This window comes from Saccopteryx bilineata, chromosome 12 (genome assembly GCF_036850765.1).
Source record: "Saccopteryx bilineata isolate mSacBil1 chromosome 12, mSacBil1_pri_phased_curated, whole genome shotgun sequence".
NCBI classification, from domain to species: domain Eukaryota; kingdom Metazoa; phylum Chordata; class Mammalia; order Chiroptera; family Emballonuridae; genus Saccopteryx; species Saccopteryx bilineata.
In genome coordinates this window covers 11,171,294-11,191,385 of record NC_089501.1, presented here as the reverse complement: position 1 = coordinate 11,191,385, position 20,092 = coordinate 11,171,294, and the positions used below count along the sequence as shown (strand labels likewise).

The following is a 20,092-nucleotide window of genomic DNA, read 5'->3' as shown; positions in this document are numbered from 1 at the left end:
AATACCTCAACAGCCAAAAAGAAAAAGAAAAAAGTTTATTTTTAGGCATCTCCACAGGGAAAAACTTTAGCAATGAAAAAGATACTAGTTTTCCAGGAATCTCTGATTGGGTGGGGATAAAGGAGGAGACTTAAACTGGGAGAGAAGCAGCCACACATCAGTCTCAGATCAGGTGGGATCTTTTCAGTCCCAAAAGAGCACAGTAAGTAGCTCATACAGTCTTCTGGCCCATTGTTTCTGATGGGAGCAAAAGGTAGGAAGGGCATAGACTAAATTGGGAAGGTGAATTTGGGATTTGGTTCTGGAAAAGATGCCGAACCCTGATCTCTGCTTCCCAGCTAGGCGGTGATCGCCCCCTGTGACTCCGGAGGCACACAGCAGTCTGAGAACCACCGCTGCCACCACTGCTGGAGCCTCACAGACTCAGCAATTCAGCCTGGCAAACTGGAGCCATGCACGAGCCCCCTGGACACCTGTCTGCCCTCAAGCTCCAAGTCTAGACCCCTCTCATCCCAAAGACACCTGTCTCAGCAACTCAGAGATTGAGTCCCTCCGACTCCTATGTCCCAGGGTTCGGCGACTGTGGTCACTTCTGCAGGTTCTCCAAGCTATGACCACAATCCGCCTGGGAGCCCTGCACACCCGCCCACTGCCCACCGGCGCAGCTGGCCCGGGGCTCCCACGCCTGGGTGGGACTTGCAGTGCTCAGCCGCAGGACCTCCGCCTCCGAGTAAATCCTCTCCTCTCTATTCTCTGCCTAAGACCGTGCCCACCCTCTGCAGCAATCCGCCCTGGTGTGTGCACCCATCTCTCTGCTAGACACCTGCGCTTCTTTGCTTCTTTCCCCACCCTTCCCCCGCCCTTTTCGTTGCGGTTTCTCCACAGCCTTTGGGAGCTGGGGAGCGGCAGCTGGAGGAGGAGCAGGGAGAAGAGGAGTAGGGGCGGAGTGGGTGGAGAGAGAGCCCAGAGGGTGTGGACTGGCAGCCACTCTGCAGCTGTTCGCAGAGACCCAGTCCCTCCCGCGCCCGAGTGATGGAGAGGAAGAGATTTGCTTAGACACACAGGCGCACACAGCTGGGCACGTCTCTGGGAGGCAGCTGCTGACTGGGGCGCGCCAGTGGCTGGGCAGCGGCCGTGACAGCGCCAGCCGTGGGGAGCGGGGAGCCCGAACACCTTGGCACTGGTGGCTCCAAGACCCAGGAAGGAAAGAACCCAGGCACACAGACTCTTTGGGGCGGATCAGGAGGGAGGAGGCTGTCCAAGGAGCTGTCACCGAGGACGCGGGACGCTCTGCCCTCAGCGTTCAGACACACTGGTACCCGCGCGGGGCGGGGAGGATGCACCCCTCCTCCCGCAGAGCAGCTGCGGGCCCCCGCACTGCGCGGACTGGAGCTCCGGCCGCCCGTGCTGTGCCCGCGCCTCGGGAGCGCGCCCTGCCGCACCTGGCTCCAGTCTCCCGGGGAAGTGCAGGAAACGCTCCCTAAACTCCACTACGTACTTCTCCACTGCTTTCTTCTCCTCTCTGCTCCCCGCTGGGGACCTCGCAGCCACAGCCGCTGTGCCACCTCCTGCGTGTGGGGCCAGCCCGCCTCTTACTCTCACGCGCGCACGCACAGCCCCGCTCGCTCCCATTCACGCTGACTGGCTCTGCGCCGCGCTGAAACCCGGGCATCCGAAACTATTGGACCAACTGCTGCCGGGAGTGCTAGAGCCGCCCAGTGGCCTGGTGCGACCCACTGCCCGCCCCCGCGCCCTGGGCTCTCTCCGGCGCCGCTGCTACCACCGGGAGGATGGTGAGCTGGGGAAGGGTTCTAGCACAGTGGGAGGAAACCTTGTAGATTTGGGGTGAAGTGTCAAGGGGGGAAATCGACCGGGGAAGACAGCCCGGGGATGCCAGCCAAAGCACTTTTTTTGAGGCGCGGTACTGCTGGGCAATGCCTGGGGAAGACTTTTTAGACATTCGCTGGGGCTTGGGGTTAAACTAGTGCGAGATGGGCAAGAGCAGGGTGATTCCTGGGGTGAATTTAGAGTCATCGGTGTCAGTGTGTGTTTCGCCCAGAGGTGGGCGCAGCGCTCTGGGCTCTCTATGAGACAAACAACACCCGTTTAACTGCGCTCAGCAGAGTTTGGGGGCTCGCACTGGGACACTTCCTGGGGTGGCCATGGGGCTATCGCTTACAGCATGGACAGCTTTGGGAGATGTAGGGGTGTGCGAGATCCGAGCAGAGGGCGGGCAGAGGGCAAGCAAGGATTAGTGAACTTGAAGGTGGGGTGTATTCTCCTCCCCAGCCTGTCCCCACCCCTCTCAGCCCCAATCCCCGCCTCCTGGTAGCTCCAGTTTTTGCAGCCTATCCCACCCACCCCCAACATACACACACACACACACACACACACACACACACACACACGTTGAATGACATCGAGGGATGGTCATGTTATTATTACTGAGAGGTGCGTGAGATCTTTTGACTACTGGCTGGAGCGCAAGACTCCTGCTTTTAGGACTTGGTCGACAGCCGTGTTTTGGGACAAGAGAAAGGAGTGCCCAGCCTCGGGTGGATGCCTCTACCTGGCGGTTGCAGGTGTACAGAGTGCAAACCGCCGCCAGAACTCCAGTCACTTTGCCTCGGTGGGCTCCACTCTCCTGCTTCCCTCCTTTGAGTGCTTCAGGGCACCCACCCAACGTAGCTGCAGCTCAGATCCCTGGTCTCCCTAGTCCTCACCCGGTAGGTCGGTCTCCCTCCCAGCTTTCCTCGTTCCGCCCAATACCAGCTTCTTCATAGAAAACATTGATCCCTTAAGGGGAGGTTTAATATTTGCAAAGTGCTTTATATCATATTACTTTGTGGGTACATTTAATTGCACTGTAACTCTTCTCTGATTTATGTAAACTTAGTTTGATAAATAGCATGCAGGTCGGGTTGGTGTGGAAGTGAGAGTGGGTGGGCGTCCTTTCTGTAATGGTGCTCCTTCTAAACTGGTCTGCTGGAAGTGATGCAAAGCTGGCGCGTCTGAAAGCTTTTTCTCAGTAGTCTTGACATATTCCAGGGCTTTAGACAAATGTTTCCACATTACAATTTATTTCAAATATATTCAACTTTCATTCCAAGAAAAAAGTTGAAGATAAAATGATTACAAATTTGGATCCCAAAACTATTTTTTTAATATTCTTATTGGAATCAATTATATTGTACGTAGCACTTTTTTTTTAACTTACCTTAATGGTTTTTCCTAGTGAAGCTCTTAAAAGGAGGAATGAAAACAATACTGCTTACCTTTCTCCCTGTATTTGTGTACAAATGGTCTTTGATTAAAGTGATTGAATGAGCAGCAGGGTAGACTTCTTTACTTTAGGAATGTGAAGTCACTCACCAGTGAGTTGATGGAGACACACAAAGATATTAAAAGAAAGATAATGATGGGAAGGAAAATGTTGCTGACATGTAACGCCTCCAGTGCAGGGAGTTTTAACAATGAAGCAATGAAAACTGCTCTGGCCCCTTCCCGGTTACTCTCCGCTATTTTAAAATAGTCTTTTCTCAATTAAGGAAATATATAGAATATCATAAATAATGTAAAACAATGTATTCAAATAGATGCCTGAAGCAGATTACTTGGGAAGTTATGAGCATAGTATTCAATGGAGTTTCACAGAAGTACTAGGATCATGGTTTCTAGATTAAGCCAGACCTCATGCTTAGATTTTAATATTGGAAGTTGCTTCCTTTGACATCTCTGAGAAAGTGCTGCTTACAGGGTGCTGATGATGCCTGCATCCTTGTCCTTATCATTTTTCAGGCATACACAGATGTTTTTGAATGAATAATCTTCTTACTCACTGAATTTTCACTCATTCAAAAAGTATTTATTGAGCACATGAGCACACAATATACAGAGCTGAGCTGGTTGTTATTTTAAACAAGAAAAGATTTTCGGTAGCAGCAGAATGCTTACTCCTACACTGTAAGAAGGACTGCAAAGCAGTGGCTTTCTCAGGGAAGCAGACTCTTGTCCAAAGTAGGTGGTCAACAAAGAGTTGTTGATTCAAATATCATACAAGATGTTAACCAGCCAATGTTGCTTTCTCCATAAATTCCACCGTTATTCTTAACCTACTATGTCATTTAGATATGATTCAACTTCAGAGAATCGACATTGACTTTATTTAATCTTCTTGCTCTTTGTCTGAATATTTAGAGAAATATTACTATCGGTGCATTGCTCTAGCTTCAGTGTATGATTTATATGGAACAGTGCCCGATCTACATATGTCAGTAGTATTCATTTATGAGTAAATGCAAATGCTCCTGTTGCATTTAAAAAACAAACTCAACTTCATAGAACACAACAAATATTTTGCTCCTTTCTTTTCCCATCTCTTTATAATCTTGGATTTAGTAACATCTCTTAAAAATGCAATTATACTATGTAAAACAGCAAAATTACAAAAATGGTAATTTAGGATTTCCTAGAAAAAGGAAAATGTCTTATGGAAATTATAGCTGAGGAGAATTTTCATTTACTCTTTTGACATGTCTGGCGGGGTGGTCTTTTATTTTAGAGATTTATTCATGAATTAAATAACTCTCAAAGCAACTTCCTAGTTAAGGGAGTTGGCAGAAAGAATACTTGCTAAAATTGATGCTGAAACTCTGGGAATACAGTATGAGAAGTAACACTAGGCTTGTGCACTTGACATTATGTGAATACTTATATATGTTATTGGTCTTTATATGAATATGGTTTTGGATTTTTTGAAATGCTTTTTAAAAATATTTTAATATTCTGAGATTATTGCAATGACATGAGGAGTTATTGTTTGGTAAAGGAGTTATAGTTTGTTTTACTTTCAGAAAAGGTAAACATTTGAAAAGAGAATAAGTCAAATTAAAGGAATAATTATTCAAACCACAGACTTATCTTCATTTAAATCCTATCTTTCTTTTTTTTTTCCTAAGAGGGAAAGGAGACCTCAAAAACAAAATAACCTGTTAAACTTCCTTTTTAATCTAAATTGCTACTATTTATAAAGGTCCCACATTTTAATTTTTCTGTAAATTTAATATGAATTTTTTAAAACCAGCAGAAGTCTAACATTTTCCCCCTGGAATCCAATTTAACATTGAAAATTTTTTCTCACTCTAGAATCAGTATTTGTTTCCAAGTCATAATGTTATTCTTACCTTTATAGCATATGTACAATTAAAACAAGATATTAGTAATTACATGTAAAATTCACTGATCTGAGAAACATTTCAGAGCAGCCAATACTTATCAAAAGTAGAAGCAAAAGATATCTGAGGACCCACATGACATTAGGCAGGATACATGGACATCTCTAAATTTCATATGTGAGTTCTATTATCTTGTCTTAATTAACACTTGGTACAACAGGTTATTTTCTATTTTTTGAAAACTTTTTGAAAGAAAGCAATGTCAGTATTAAAAAATAGTTAACTAGTTGGTTTGACTTTATACCACTTTACCTAGATTGTGCATGGTAATATGTATACATATATGTATACATATATGTTTCTGTGTACATATATATACATATGTATACATATAGAAGATATATTTATTTATGCTTATATATGTATTTATGGGTGTGAGTGTCTATATATATATGTGTGTGTGTATGTGTGTGTGTTGTGTGTGTGTGTATATATATATATATATATATATATAATTTTGAACAATAGGAAAAGAATCCCCTTTGTAGCATATGTGGTTTGTGAAGTCAACATCATCTTGAGAATAGTATTCAAGTAAAAATGCTCAACTAGTATGATATTAAAAATTAAGACTATACTAAACATTTTTGAACAAATTCTTTAAGAAACGCTTATGATAACCTTTAGTGTGTGCCTAATATGTCTAAAGACTTCTGCTAATATTAACTAACTTAATTCTGGTAGCCACCCTGCCCACCCCCATTTCACAGAGAGAAGTAGATATTATTATTATCCCCATTTAGATGTGGAAAGTGAGGCTCAGTGAGTCTAAATAAATGGCTCCCACTGCACAGCTAATAACTGACAGAGCAGGCTGGCGTTGGAGCCCAGGTAGTCCACTATGCTATGCCACTGCTCTTAAACAGATATATGTTTTTTAAGTTTACTTAAATAAGGATCCAAGTGGGGAGCAAGTGAAGTTCTAGAAACTGAGATTTGTGATAGTTTTTCACTTAGAGTGCGTTCTTAAGGAATTCATACGGAAGGCAACAGCCATGCAGCGCTGACATAACCTGCACTACAGCGATACTAAAGCAGTGCTAGAACTTAATGTAGTTTTTAATGGACTCAATAATGTTCTTAGGTTCAACTACTTTTCAATTAGGTAACTTAAGAACTGATGCCATATTTAAGTAGTTTTAATAGCTCAGAGGATCTGATACTGAATGTTTTATGCCTCCCATAATATTCTTATAATATGAACTTCTCACACAGAGGTCAATGTAACATGTTACTCTAGGGCACTTACCAAAGGAATCAGAAGAGGTTTTGTTTTTTTTTATGAAGATGTGAAATGAGACTGATTTGGCTCTGACCCATGTTGCATACAGTAGGCATCCAATTAATGTTTACTGCATGCACTGAAGGAAGGTATTCTAGAAGTTGCTAATCCAGAGGTAAAGAAACTTTAAATATCTTTATAATTGCAGTTTTAAAATTGTGATCTAATACTGAATAGAAGTTTTTGTTTTTCAAGAGGTTTTGGGACATTCTTATCTACAAAAACCCCATGGAACAATAATCTTTATGAATGTAAGGGGCCTGAGATAGAAAAGGACAATGGTGTAAGGAGGGTGAAATAATAAATTGATCAGAATGTTTCAGTTTAGAAGTCAACAAAAAGAAAACTGCCTGTAATTGTACCATTTATTTTAAAATGGCATATGACATAATTAACATTAAACAACAGAATCTGTACACTGTTAATGAGGGAGCACAACTGTGCTGTCATAAATATTAACAATCTAGTATTTGAGTATAATTTGGGGAACCATTTCAGAACATATGAAAATGTCACTGTAATGCTCTTTGCCATAACTAACCAACTCAAGTCAATGAAAAGAAAATCACAATAATTCTTAATGTGCCTCATAAGTAAGTCTTTCTTTTCTCTTTCTTTCTTTCTTCTTTCTTTCTTTCTTTCTTTCTTTCTTTCTTTCTTTCTTTCTTTCTTTCTCTTTTTCTCTCTTTCTCTTTCTTCCTCTCTCTCTCCTTCCTTCCTTCCTTCCTTCCTTCCTTCCTTCCTTCCTTCCTTCCTTCCTTCCTTCCTTCCTTCCTTCCTTCCTTCCTTCCTTCCTAAGAATTGGTTATATTCCATTATAAAGCCATAGGTCTGTGGATTCTCTTACTGTTAAGAGAAAGCTATGAAGAAAAGAAGTAGATGTTTTAGACTTAAGCTTGATTAAGTGTTACTGGATTTAGAGGCCTGTATCAAGCATAGAAATTGAGAAGAGACTTTTGAGACAGCTACTTAATCTTTTCTTTCAGGGCCCAGCTGAACATGTTCCCACAATTCTTTGGAAGATGTATTCTCTTATACTGATATAATTAATGGGGAAAAACAAAAGGTTTGCTGAAAGCATTGAAACATACATATTAATCTTTATATCTAATATGAGTTGAAATATTAGGATACACAGAAATACTTTTCTTTTTTATATTGTTATACCATATGGAGTTCATGGTTTAAAGTAAAAATCTATATTCTAATTCTGGTCATTAAACCTGAGGAACTTCATTTAAAAGGTTAAATTTTATTTTATTTTTAGATTTCTTTTTAACATTTAATTCTGGTAGGCACTTAGAAAGCTTTGAAAGTAGTGTTCCTTTACAGTATTTTGTCCTAATGAATGTACCTGTTTACTTTTTTATCTTCGTGACAATAATTAATAATAGCTAACAATTAGTATTTACTATGTACCAAACATTGTACAGGTCTTAACACATTTTATTCCCACAAAACATTTAATGGGACATATATCATTAGTATTTTTATTTCACAGGTTAGAAAACTGAGGACTAGAGAAGTCCCAGCTAGAGGGGTAGAGCCATGATCCAAAGCCATGCCATCTGACTGAGAGCCCACACTTACCCACATGGATGGACTTCCCAGGAGCAATTAGCCCCTGAGCACCACTTCTGACTTCAGGGCCATGAAACCCATGCCTCCCTGTTTCCCTGTGACTTTCTTATAACAAAAAAGGGGTCTGTTTTCAATAAAGGTTAATTTCTTGGCTTTGTCATTTCATACTATTGCCTAAGTATATGCAATTTCACTAAAACAAAGAATGAAACCATATTTATTTTTAGTAAAATTTTGGATATACCTTTAAATCAATTTAAATAGATCTGCCAAGATCCTGCTAAGTAGTTGTATTCATGCTCTTTATGCACTGGTGGTGAACTAATACTCTCTATGTTGGTGGAATTTCTTCATTTCTGCCCATGACCTGAACATTCTAACTGCCTTACTTTTTCTGAGCTGAATGAAGTTATATAGAACCAAAGAGCACTGCAAAGGGGCTTTTCTTCCAGGGACACAGTGTGGAGAAGTGGGAAGGCTCACCCTGGCGGAGGGAGCAGGGGAGCTCCAGGGATCCTGCAGATATGAAAGGTTCGTCCCTTCTGAGAATAACCAGAGAATGCCAGAGAACCATTCCATTGTCTGCCTGACCGAGTGTCACTCAAGGGCAGGGTTCATGCTGCATTTGTTCCTGTCACCTTTATTTACATGGTACTCAGCACATGGTATCAAGGGGCAGACAGTTTCTTGAGGACATCTCAGAATGTGGAAAGTAGAGAGCTGAGGGATTAGGTGGGGGGGACATAAAATGGGAGGTGCGGGCAGAAAACAGGATGCAGATGGCGGTGCATGAAGGGATGGTAGGCTGGAAGGTAGATCGATACCTACTAGGAGTACTTATTTTCATCCCAGTATTTTTATTTTATATTAATTTATTCCTCTCTTCCCAGAGTTTGACTGGATATGTAGGGACCACTTAAGCCTGATAATTGACTTTAAAGTCAAGGACATTATTCTCATTGTCCTGAGAGCAGTACTTGGCACATCATAAAATCATAAATATTAGCTATAATTGTCATTGCCTGGTTTTGTACAAATGGAAGTATTTTTTTCTTAATCAGCTATTTACCTTATTCTCATACCCCTCAATCAGCAATGGATGACTACACAATTAATAGTTACCATAGCAGCATTTAGTTTTAGAATTTCTGAATTCCATAAATACTGGCATCTTTTTAATAAGGAACTCTGTAGTTACCAATATAAGATCAAAGGCTTTGAATTTTTTTTTTTTTTTTTGGTATTTTTTCCGAAGCTAGAAAAGGGGAGAGACAGTCAGACTCCCGCATGTGCACGACCGGGATCCACCTGGCACACCCACCAGGGGGCGACGCTCTGCCCACAAGGGGGCGATGCTCTGCCCCTCCGGGGCGTCGCTCTGCTGCAACCAGAGCCACTCTAGCGCCTGGGGCAGAGGCCAAGGAGCCATCCCCAGCGCCCGGGCCATCTTTGCTCCAATGGAGCCTCGCTGCGGGAGGAGAAGAGAGAGACAGAGAGGAAGGAGAGGGGGAGGGGTGGAGAAGCAGATGGGCGCTTCTCCTATGTGCCCTGGCCAGGAATCGAACCCGGGACTTCTGCATGCCAGGCCGACGCTCTACCACTGAGCCAACCGGCCAGGGACAAGGCTTGAGCATTTTTATACATTACATTTCAAATGTTACTTCTCCTCAAATACTTTGTTATTTTGCTATTCTGTATTGGCAGCATCATCTGTCCAGACACCCAAGAAATTGAGAATCTAAGAACAATTACCAGGATCACAGTAGGGATACAGGTATCTTGGAATAAAATTATCTTTCTCCTTCTCCTCCTCTAGTCTCTCACCAAGATAGGAAAATCCTGCCTCCTGAACACCTACCTTCCCACCAACCCCGATGTGGCTGCTTTAGTTTAGGCCACCAGAATTCACTCAAATCACACTAACCTCCTTATTAGCTTCAGGTCTCCAGCTTCTGCACTGCTTCTGAAATATTTTCTGAATGTTGACCTAATCATGTGATTCCCCTGCTTAATAACCTGCAGCATCCTTTGCCTTCAAGGTCAAGTTTAAACTAGCTTAACCTTCAAAGCCCTTACTGTTCCAGTGGCGCAGCCTTGGACTCATCTCCTGTCACTTCAACACAAAGTCCATGCCGTTGGGGGGTGACAAGCAGGGAACAGAGCACACTACTTCACACTTCCGTGCCTTGCACATGCTGGACCCTCTGCCTGGAGTGTTCTCTCCTTGTCTAACTTCTTGTCTTCCTCACCACTTCTCTTTGTTCTCTTACTCCTCTCCTTTGCAGCCCACTGACCATGACCATGATACCACTATCAATCTACTCATAGTGTCTGGAATATATGAAGTACTAAATACATTTTTATCGGAGAAATAATTATTTATTTTCCCGTCTGCCTTACTAACTTTGTTCTGCCTTTTTCTTTCTCACTGACTTATTTATTTCAGTGAACACTTACTGAGCAGCTAGTGCATACCAGGAAGTATGTTGAGTGCTGAGGATATAAATGACTTTGTCATTGCTTTCAAGAAACTTGTGAGACCAACAGCAAACCTAACTGGTAAAGCAATAGTAGTATTCAGTGTGCTGGATGATGGAGAGAAGATAGGGGGAAACACAGCGTGAGGGAAAAGATCTATTTCTGGTGGAGATCAGGGAGAACTTCCTCCCCACCTTCATTTCCCCTGTCCCTTCTTCTCCAGTTTTCTAACTGTCCATAAGGAGGCACCCATCTAGGAAGACTATTAATTTTTAAGTGTAGATTCAAGTCTCCATTTTTCTAAAAATGATTTATAGAAAACTAGGTAAAATTTAAGGCTAAGAAAGCTACAGAAAGTTTCATAAAGGTCTATAAGATCTAATAATCATATTAATTATTTAAGTTGATTTTCTCTCCTATAAAGCAGGAGATATATTTAACCAATTACGAGTATCTACTTATAGTGATAAAAATAATCTGGTTTCTCTTTTAAGCTTTGAAATAAGAATTAATTTAATTCTTTCACCATCATCACAATAGAAAACTCAATAATCCCCCCCAAAAGAAGAGCTAATAATATATTAAAATCACATTAAAAATTTTATCTATAAAATATTATCTAGTTCAAAAGAAATAAAAATGGCCTGTTGATTAGTACATTTGGTAGCCAACATTTTTTTATATGTGTTACCATTCCCTGGTGAGTGACCATGCATACAAAAATAAATTACCTTCAAAAATAAAAAATATATAATACTACCTTAAAATATATAAAATATAATACACTGTACCTAAAAACACTGATACATTTAATATAGTATTTAAACTGTCACTATTTTAGCTAGCTTCTCTCATTATGGTGTTATTTCTGAGTTTAAAAAAAAATTAAATATCAATATTTTCTTTACTTCCACTCTAAAGTATGTGAAAGCATTAACTAATATTCCCTGGTTGTATAGACATTATATTCCCATTTTATGCCTTAATGAAGAGAGGAAAACCAGGAGCAATCTAAAAGTAGAACCAAGCTAATATTATCTGCTTTCAGTTTTAAATCTACTTTGAAATGCTCATATATTAGAAGAATTTAACTATGTTCTGTTTTAAAATATACTGTATCTAGGAATATATACTATATTTTTAGTTTGTTCAGGTATATTATGTACAATATTAAATATTATGTATATATAATTTTCTCTGCCATTAGTAGCTTCTTGATTGCCAAATAATTCTGTTGCCTTGAGAAAGGTTATAGCTTTATTCTCTTACTGTCTTGTAAGCATGAAGTTCTCTGTGACCTAACGTCATCACAGTTACATTCAGCCATTCTTGAGCTACAGAAAGGTGGTTCCCAACATACGGTAAAAGATCCAAAATATGTTTGAAGGTAAAATTCTGAAAGCTGAACAAAAGACTCATGTGTTATAAGTGGGTGACCAAGGATACCTTGGAAAGTGAAAAGGGATATATTAATCATTATTCTGAAAGAGAAAAGTTTTGTAAATTCCCTAGGCATGGTTAACATGGTGCTCCTCTCTGTGCCCAGTGATCCTGCTGCCTAGGGAGACCATCCTAGGAGCTGGGCCTCCACCTGTTCTCTTGTCCAACCCAGAGCTGGGTCAAACATTCTGATAACTGCACATGTTATAGTCTTTGTGCCAGGACACCTTAGCTACCCAAAGTAGGCCTGAGGATTAGTATTCTGTTGTTCCAGAGACAAGTCTTAGCTTCCAGATTTGGTAAAGGCATCCTGATGTGGGAAGGGAGTATGCTACAGAGATGAGAACTGGAGATCTTTGTGAGTGGGTGGTAGCCCTGTGGGGCCTGTAGGTGCATATGTGAGGAAGCACAGTCCATGTTCTGCCCACCTCAACCATCACCATACCATTAGCCCTGCTGTTAAACTCTTGCCACCAAGTAACACTCACTGGAGTGGGCAGCAAAATCTGTATCATGAGAATAGCTGAAAGTCATCACTCATACATTCAGCAGTTATTCACTGAGCACTTACTATATACCAGAATGACTAGCTGGTTGAAAAAATGAGTTTTGCTGGAAACAGGCACTTGAGGGATGCAGTGAAATTGTGACTGTAGAAAGTCAAAAATTTACACAAGTATCCATGTGTATAGTTTTGGTTTTCCCCTTAGAGTAAATCCTACTTTTTAAGGAGCTCAATGGCTATTCATTATGTTCTTTCTTTGATTGAGATGCTCATCACTTGAAATTTTTAACATTTTGTTTTTTTAAAAAATATCTGGAATAACCCACATTTTCTCAATAAAGGAGGTAAGAATTTATGCTGTGGAAAAGGGAGAACTTATATCATTCCCACTGGATTGCGCATCCCTTCCCCCAAAGGAATTTACTGGGAATAAGAAGATATTAGTGTGTTTTGCTGACTATATTTCAAAAATATATTTAGGTAGGTATTTTTTTAAATCATTTTCCATCTGGAAAGCTTTTTTTCCTTCACCTGGGATGAACAACCAAATTATTAATTCTATTTAAATGTGCTGTATTCGGAAGAGTAGCTGCCAGGTTTGTTGGGACCTATAACAAGATAATTAATTATCCCTTAACACAAGGACCATTGGAGTGTTGGATACAAAGCAGATGGTGGGAAAAGAAGGATGAGGCAGTCAGGATGCTGTGAATGGTGTGATAAGTCTTTTGGCCTGTGTGGGGGAAAGCCACTCATGTGCCAAGCCTCCATCATTCTCCCTGCTATGCTTGTGTTTTCCCCATTGATCCTTCCACCATGCCATCACTTCACCCCCCACGACTCCAGTTTCCCTTTCCTACTGCCATCATATTCATCTTAATTGTCAGGGGAAGTAAGGGGAGGTAAGGGCAAGGTCTGCTCTTCATAGACCCTGGACTTAGCCCGCACCTGTGGCGGCCCCAGCACGGATCCCATGGAGCGGATCCGGCTGCTATCATTACCCTTGTCCTGACATTGCTTTTAGTCATGCAGCTGTAGAGCTATTAAAGAGTTTGAGGTTCATTGCAGAATCAGTTAAGATAAATTAATATTACTAGATAAATTAATATTACATGATTTTTTATTTATAAATTTCAAAGACCCAAACTGAATGCTAAACACTTTCTTAGAGAAAACCCAGTTGAATACCAGTGAAAACTGCATACAAGAAAGAGTGACTTAACCTCCCTCCTCATTTGTCGGAGTGATGTTCCGTGTCTAATCCAGTTTGTGAGCAATTAGAAGGTGCATTGATATTGAACTCAATATTTGATGGTAGAGATTATAGTGACTTCACCACGGATGCTGTTCTTACAGATTGCCATCATGATGCAGTAACTGTGAAAGTCACAGTACTTGCTGGTATTACAGGGAGGTGATATTTAGATAACAGATATATATTTTAAAATGATTTAATTGCAAACTTTAACACTCATGCACTAAAGAAATATCAAATAACCCAGTTAAGATATTCTTTACAATAAAGTTACTCATTCATCATTAAAAAAAGAAGAAAAGTGAGTTTCTGATCTGGAGAAGTAAGCAGTCACCTTGCCTGTCCCACCCTCTCAATATGAGGCCCATCTTTTATCATTTGAAGTAGAGCTCCCTAAAATAGATTACAATGACAAGTAGTAATTACTGACAGCTGCATTTAATTAGCAAAGCAGATTCCTGCCCATGACAATAAAGTATTATTACATGTTTAGCATTAGCACTGGCAGTAAAGGAGGTGACTTTGCTAACACAGAACTAGAAGAACTGTTTCTTTATTTAAAAATATACACTGACTGGAACTGAGCTGGTGTTATGTGGGAGTGTCTATGGTTACAAAAGAAAGAAAATAGTAACTATAAAAGTGTTTTTTTAAAAAGCAAGTGTATTACACTAGAAAAAAGTAGTCCAGGGCCATCCATTGATTCCTTGTCTGGAATTGTGTGTCCTTGTTTTTGGGGTGTTTGGGGGTGGGGGTGGGGGAGGTGTTTGGACACCAGAGATAGAAATACTTAATCCATGTGAGTTATTTATTATATTAAGATACTATTGCTTCCCTCCCTCCTTTTCTCCCTTCCTTTCTTTCAAGTTATAAAGTACTGAGTTATAAAGTACTCAAAAAGTAAATGCAATCAAATATAGGTGTTTATACAGACTCTGAATTGTAAAGTTGTTTTAATTTCTATCCACTTTCCTGCAATATTCTTGTCCTATCTCCAACTGCCCTGTTGTTCCATTTCCACTGTCCTTTCTTGTTCTCATCTGGCAATTCTTACTGAGCATGAACTTAGCAATGGTGGGACTGAAAACATCACAAGAGGTGGTATTTTGAGCAGTACCACCTCTCCAGCATCATCAATCCCTAGTGCATAGACAGCTGCTGTTAACTCTAAGAGGGACTGTGAAGATAGCTAAAACTAGCAATCCTTGAGTTAAATGACATTTACTCCTTACTATATCGCTTGAGATTTATAAGAAGATTCATTTATTGTGACATTATCAGTAAGACAAGTCCTAAAATGTATTATATTTCCTCACACTCATGGAATGCAATTCTAAAATATTTATTGGAAGTCTAAAATCTGAAGCAAAATGTACAATGCTGCATGTCCGGAAGATGTTTTTCCTGGGATACCCCAGTGTATTTTCACAATGCAGCTTGAAGTTATCTGGATGGCATTTATTTTTCAAGTTGTAAAAATAGACTCAGTAAAATATATATTGCCATCTTGTAACTTACCATTATAAATGCTATATTTATAAAAATCAACTTATGTATCCATGGCAATACGAGGCAAGATGAATATGAATAAAGAAATCCTAAATTGCTCCTCAAACTAATTTCCATCATGAAACTGTTCAGCATACCTACTAAACCTCCTCCTTTCTTTTTCCTTTTTCTCCTCTGCCTCTTCCTCCTCCTCTGCTTCCTCTTCCTCCTCTTTTTTTTTAACCTCTTTCCCATTCACCCTCTAGTTGACATAGCTAAAGAACAAGGGGTATGCCCAAGACAGCCTGCAGCAAGGTAAACAATGGAGAGTCCACAAAGGATGTGGTCAAGCCATTACAGTCATGGGCATTCTAAGAAATGCATCCTTAGGCAATGTTATCATTGAGTGAACATTAATACATAGAGTCCACTTACACAAACAGATGGTATAGCCTGAAACACACCTAAGCAATATGGTATAGCCACTGTTTCTCAACCATTTATCTGTTCTTCTAGAAATTTCATGCCAGTCCATTAAAGGTTTAACCACCCTGTTACTGTATGAAGATTATAGAACCAATGACCTTAGTCAAATTCGCTTATATAAAGGGTGATTTCTGCCTTAGCAGTTCCCTGAAATAATTCTCTTACTTTCACCAGTCTCTAAGCATTAAATAGGTTGGAAACCACTAGTAGCATACTGCTCCTAGGCTATAAGCATGTTACTGTACAAAACAACATGAGATTAAATCAAGCACAAGGGACAATGATGCAATCAAGAGACACAGTAAACATGAGATGTTATGAGGCTGCTGCCAGCAAGACCTGGCATACTGTTTTACAGCAAACTTTTTTTATAAGTAGAAAGAATACACTTAAAAATAATGATAGAGAGTATAGTATAGTAAATACATAAACCAGTAACATAGTCGTTTGTTATTATTTTCAAGTGTTACATCCTGTACATAGTTGTATGTGCTGTGCTTTTATAGGGCTGACAGTGCAGTGGTTGTGTTTGCTCCAGCATCAACATTGTTACGTGAGTAATGTGTTATGCTGTGACATTCTGATTGCTCTGACATCACTGGGCCATAGGGATTTTTTAGCTCCATTATAATCTTATGCAACCACTATGTATATGCAGTCTGTCATTGACCAAAACATTGTCATGTGTCACATGACTGTAGTTTAATAGTTATTATATTCAAGTACATTATGACCACAGATATATATTCAACCCCAGACTGGGCACTGCACCATCTTTGTTCTCAAACACTGATTATTCTTGCAGGAATATTTAGAAAAAAATATTTCAGAAGCAAACTGTATTCAGGAGATTTTACAAAAAGTAAGTTTTAAGAAACTGCATTTGTAGAGATACTAAATATAAATATCTGAATGAGCATTCAGGTATGACCATTTAAAAGTTATTTTTAATATTAAACCACAAAACTCCATTTGCATCTTAAATCTAAAACCCTATGGCATCTCATAATTTATTGGTATTTAAATCCTATTGAGAATAGAGGTTTATTTTTATTTTGTGCTTTAGAACCAACCAGGAATAGAAGAGTCTTCAATGAAAACAGTTTACAGAATTCAAGGACATTGACTAAGAAAAAGTAATGTGATCATTGAAATTGGATATGTTTGACAACTCAATGTTTCAACTATAAAACTTTCCAAAATTAGATCTATAAAATTGGAAACTCTACTTATGCAGCTGCTCTAATTACTGTGCTGGTTCATAAATTAGTATTGAAGAATAAAGCCTCCAATATTCTCTTTTAAGAATGCCTTTGACTTTTAATATTGTCATTATTCAGAATTCCATGTTCAGTCATTAGGGAAATACTTATTGAAGGCCTACTATGTGCTATAGAGATTAATAAAACACAGTAAGAACTTTAGCTTCAAAGAGTCAGTAGAAAAAGTACACCATGCTCAAAACCTAACCCTCTTTTAACAAAGAAATATTACTTTTACCATGTTTCTATTCCACCATATTTAACCAGTTACCTAACTTTTTATCAAAATTAATCTAGAATACCTGTTTTTAAAACTGGAACAGCCTTTGCCTTAAGGCCTAGGCTACTTGATTTAAATAGGTTCTTGGCCCTGGCCAGTTGGCTCAGCAGTCGAGCATCAGCCTGGTTTGTGGAAGTCCCAAGTTTGATTCCTGGCCAAGGCACACAGGAGAAGCACCCATCTGCTTCTCCACCCTTCCTCTCTCCTTCCTCACTGTCTCTCTCTCTCTTCCCCTCCTGTAGCCAAGGCTTCATTGGAGCAAAGTTGGCCCAGGCAGTGAGGATGGCTCTATGACCTCTGCCTCAGGTGCTATGATGGCTCTGGTTACAACGGAGCAATGGCCCAGATGGGCAGAGCATGCCCCCTAGTGGGCATGCTGGGTGGATCCCAGTCGAGTGCATTTGGGAGTCTGTTTCTCTGCCTCCCTGCTTCTCACTTCAGAAAAATACAAATAATAATAAGTAGGTTCTTATTTTAATCCTTGATTAATTGTGTCTGGATAACTAATGCTATCAAGTTGACTTATAGAAACCCCTTGGGTCTCTGCCCCAAGTCAAATCCCCTATTGCACAGGATGCAGTATCATCTGCATATACTAAGCCTAGCAATACATCCATTCAGAAAGTGGACAGTTAAGCAGATGCATTCAGAGGTTTTTTGAATCTTTGTTTAAGTGTTCTTATCTCTAGATTATTGGCCTAGACCCAAGTGTAGACATCTCCTGAATGTGTAACTATTACTTTCTACTTTTACAGTACTTCATTGACTAATCCTATGACTAATATCCTATGCTATAACTTCCCTTAAGTTGAATGAGACCTATTAGCAGCAATTGGAATTACTAGAAAGCATAGGAGTGGTGTTCCCGTAGACTGGTATGCAAAAGGAGGATGAATGGGGCTTTGCTCAAATCTGCAGACTCATCCAGGTCCATCTGAATACATTTGAATATGTTGGCTGAAATACTTTCAGAAGAGTGTAGACTTTGTGCATCCAGTTGTCTCAAAAATTGGAATAAGCTTTGGAAAAGGCAGAGGACATTAAAATGTCTACATAACTGACAAGGGACACCCAAAGTGCACATAGTTGTGGTTTACCATGAACTCTCCTGTTGTTTTTTGGTTTTTGTATTTTTCTGAAGCTGGAAACGGGGAGGCAGTCAGACAGACTCCTGCATGCGCCCGACCGGGATCCTCCCCGCACGCCCGCCAGGGGGCGATGCTCTGCCCATCTGGGGTGTCGCTCTGTTGCAACCAGAGCCATTCTAGCACCTGAGGCAGATGCCATGGAGCCATCCCCAGCGCCCAGGCCATCTTTGCTCCAATGGAGCCTTGGCTGCGGGAGGGGAAGAGAGAGACAGAGAGGAAGGAGTGGTGGAGGGGTGGAGAAGCAGATGGGCACTTCTCCTGTGTTACCTGGCCGGAAATCGAACCCAGGACTTCTGCACGCCAGGCTGACGCTCCACCACTGAGCTAATCGGCCAGGGTCTCCTGTTGTTGTTTTTTAAGAAAATTTATTTTGATGAGCAAATATCTGCAAGAAACTCAGAAGAATAAATCCTAGCCTACATAATGATTATATAATTTTGGGAGGAGGGTGCTCACTTTCTAAAACTTGAGAGTCAGAACCATCAAGCTAATGTTGCATCAAAATGTTTGAGGTCCAAGGATTTTGTTCTGTTGTACCATGGTTGGATGACAGAAGCCACATACAAATGATGAATAAAAGTGATGAACTGAAACCAGAAACCTGCCCATGTCAGAAATGACTTGCCCCTCCAGGGCCAAGTTAGAAATAAGAGTTGTCAGAAAAAAATATTCAAAGAAATATTACTGTAATTCTCTTTACATGCTCCAGAATCTTAGAAGCTTCCTAATTTTTCTCACCCAGGCATTATATTGGGTGCCACAGAGACCTGGAAGCCCTAAAAGGGAACCAGAATAGACAAATATATTTCAGTGGTTACATTTCATGGCAGTAATGGTGATAGCCATGCACAGCAGTAACTAACTCTTCCATTAGATTGTGTTTACCCCACGCAGACTCCTTTTCTTCTCCCTTGAATGTCACACTTCAAGAGTTAAGAAAGTTCTTGAAGAAATCAGTGCCCCCAATGCTCTTGCTGGAGTCTTCTCAGGATGTCTTTGTTAATCCTCACCTCCTAACTCAGTGTCCTTCCAAAACAGCTTCTAGATCTCATCGGCCCAAACATTAAAACTGTCTTTTTCTTTTGAGAACCTTTAAAAGCATCCTCGTCCCAAATTAGGATCCAAAACACGAAAACACCACTCATTAACCCACCTGAGGCCACCATAGCTTTATACCCTGGAAAACTTTGTATATTTCAGCTTTCTATTCATTGAGAAGGAAAATGCAAACTATACAAAAATAATAAGATTTGCATTGATTGAACTGCCATTGTATGCCGTGTACTATATTAAACCCTTAACTTGCATTCTCTATTATCCAATGAAATAGGTTACATGTTCCACTTTTATAGATGAGGAGTTATATCTTAAATTAAGTTGCTCAAAGTGGAACAGTTAGGAAGAGTTAAAGATAGGAATTGAATTCCTATATTTCTAATTCTATAAATTCATGACCTCTGCCACCAGTCACATTGCCTGCCATAAGTACAATGAGAAATGCTTTGATTTTTGAGGACAATATTTAAGTATTCCTGTACAATTAGTACTCACTAACAGATTAACAAGTTGTTCTGTATCCCTCTGCACACACCTAGTAGTCATCCAAATATTATTCCTTATCCCCTAATTTTCCGTATCATGAAATATGTGGCA

General features: G+C 40.2%; 1 protein-coding gene across 6 annotated transcripts in view; it reads left to right on the top strand.

Moving 5' to 3' along the window:
* Nucleotides 1-1,025: 1,025 nt before the first annotated feature.
* Nucleotides 1,026-20,092, top strand: part of HS3ST5 (heparan sulfate-glucosamine 3-sulfotransferase 5) — a 297,971-nt gene continuing 278,904 nt past the window's right edge. For 5 of the 6 annotated variants that reach the window (XM_066248394.1, XM_066248393.1, XM_066248389.1 and 2 more), the window contains exon 1: nt 1,026-1,793. The gene's annotated coding sequence lies outside the window, so the exon portion shown is untranslated. Of the gene's footprint in view, nt 1,794-2,500; nt 2,727-20,092 lie in introns of those variants that run through there. The other variant, XM_066248391.1, reaches the window with a different exon arrangement.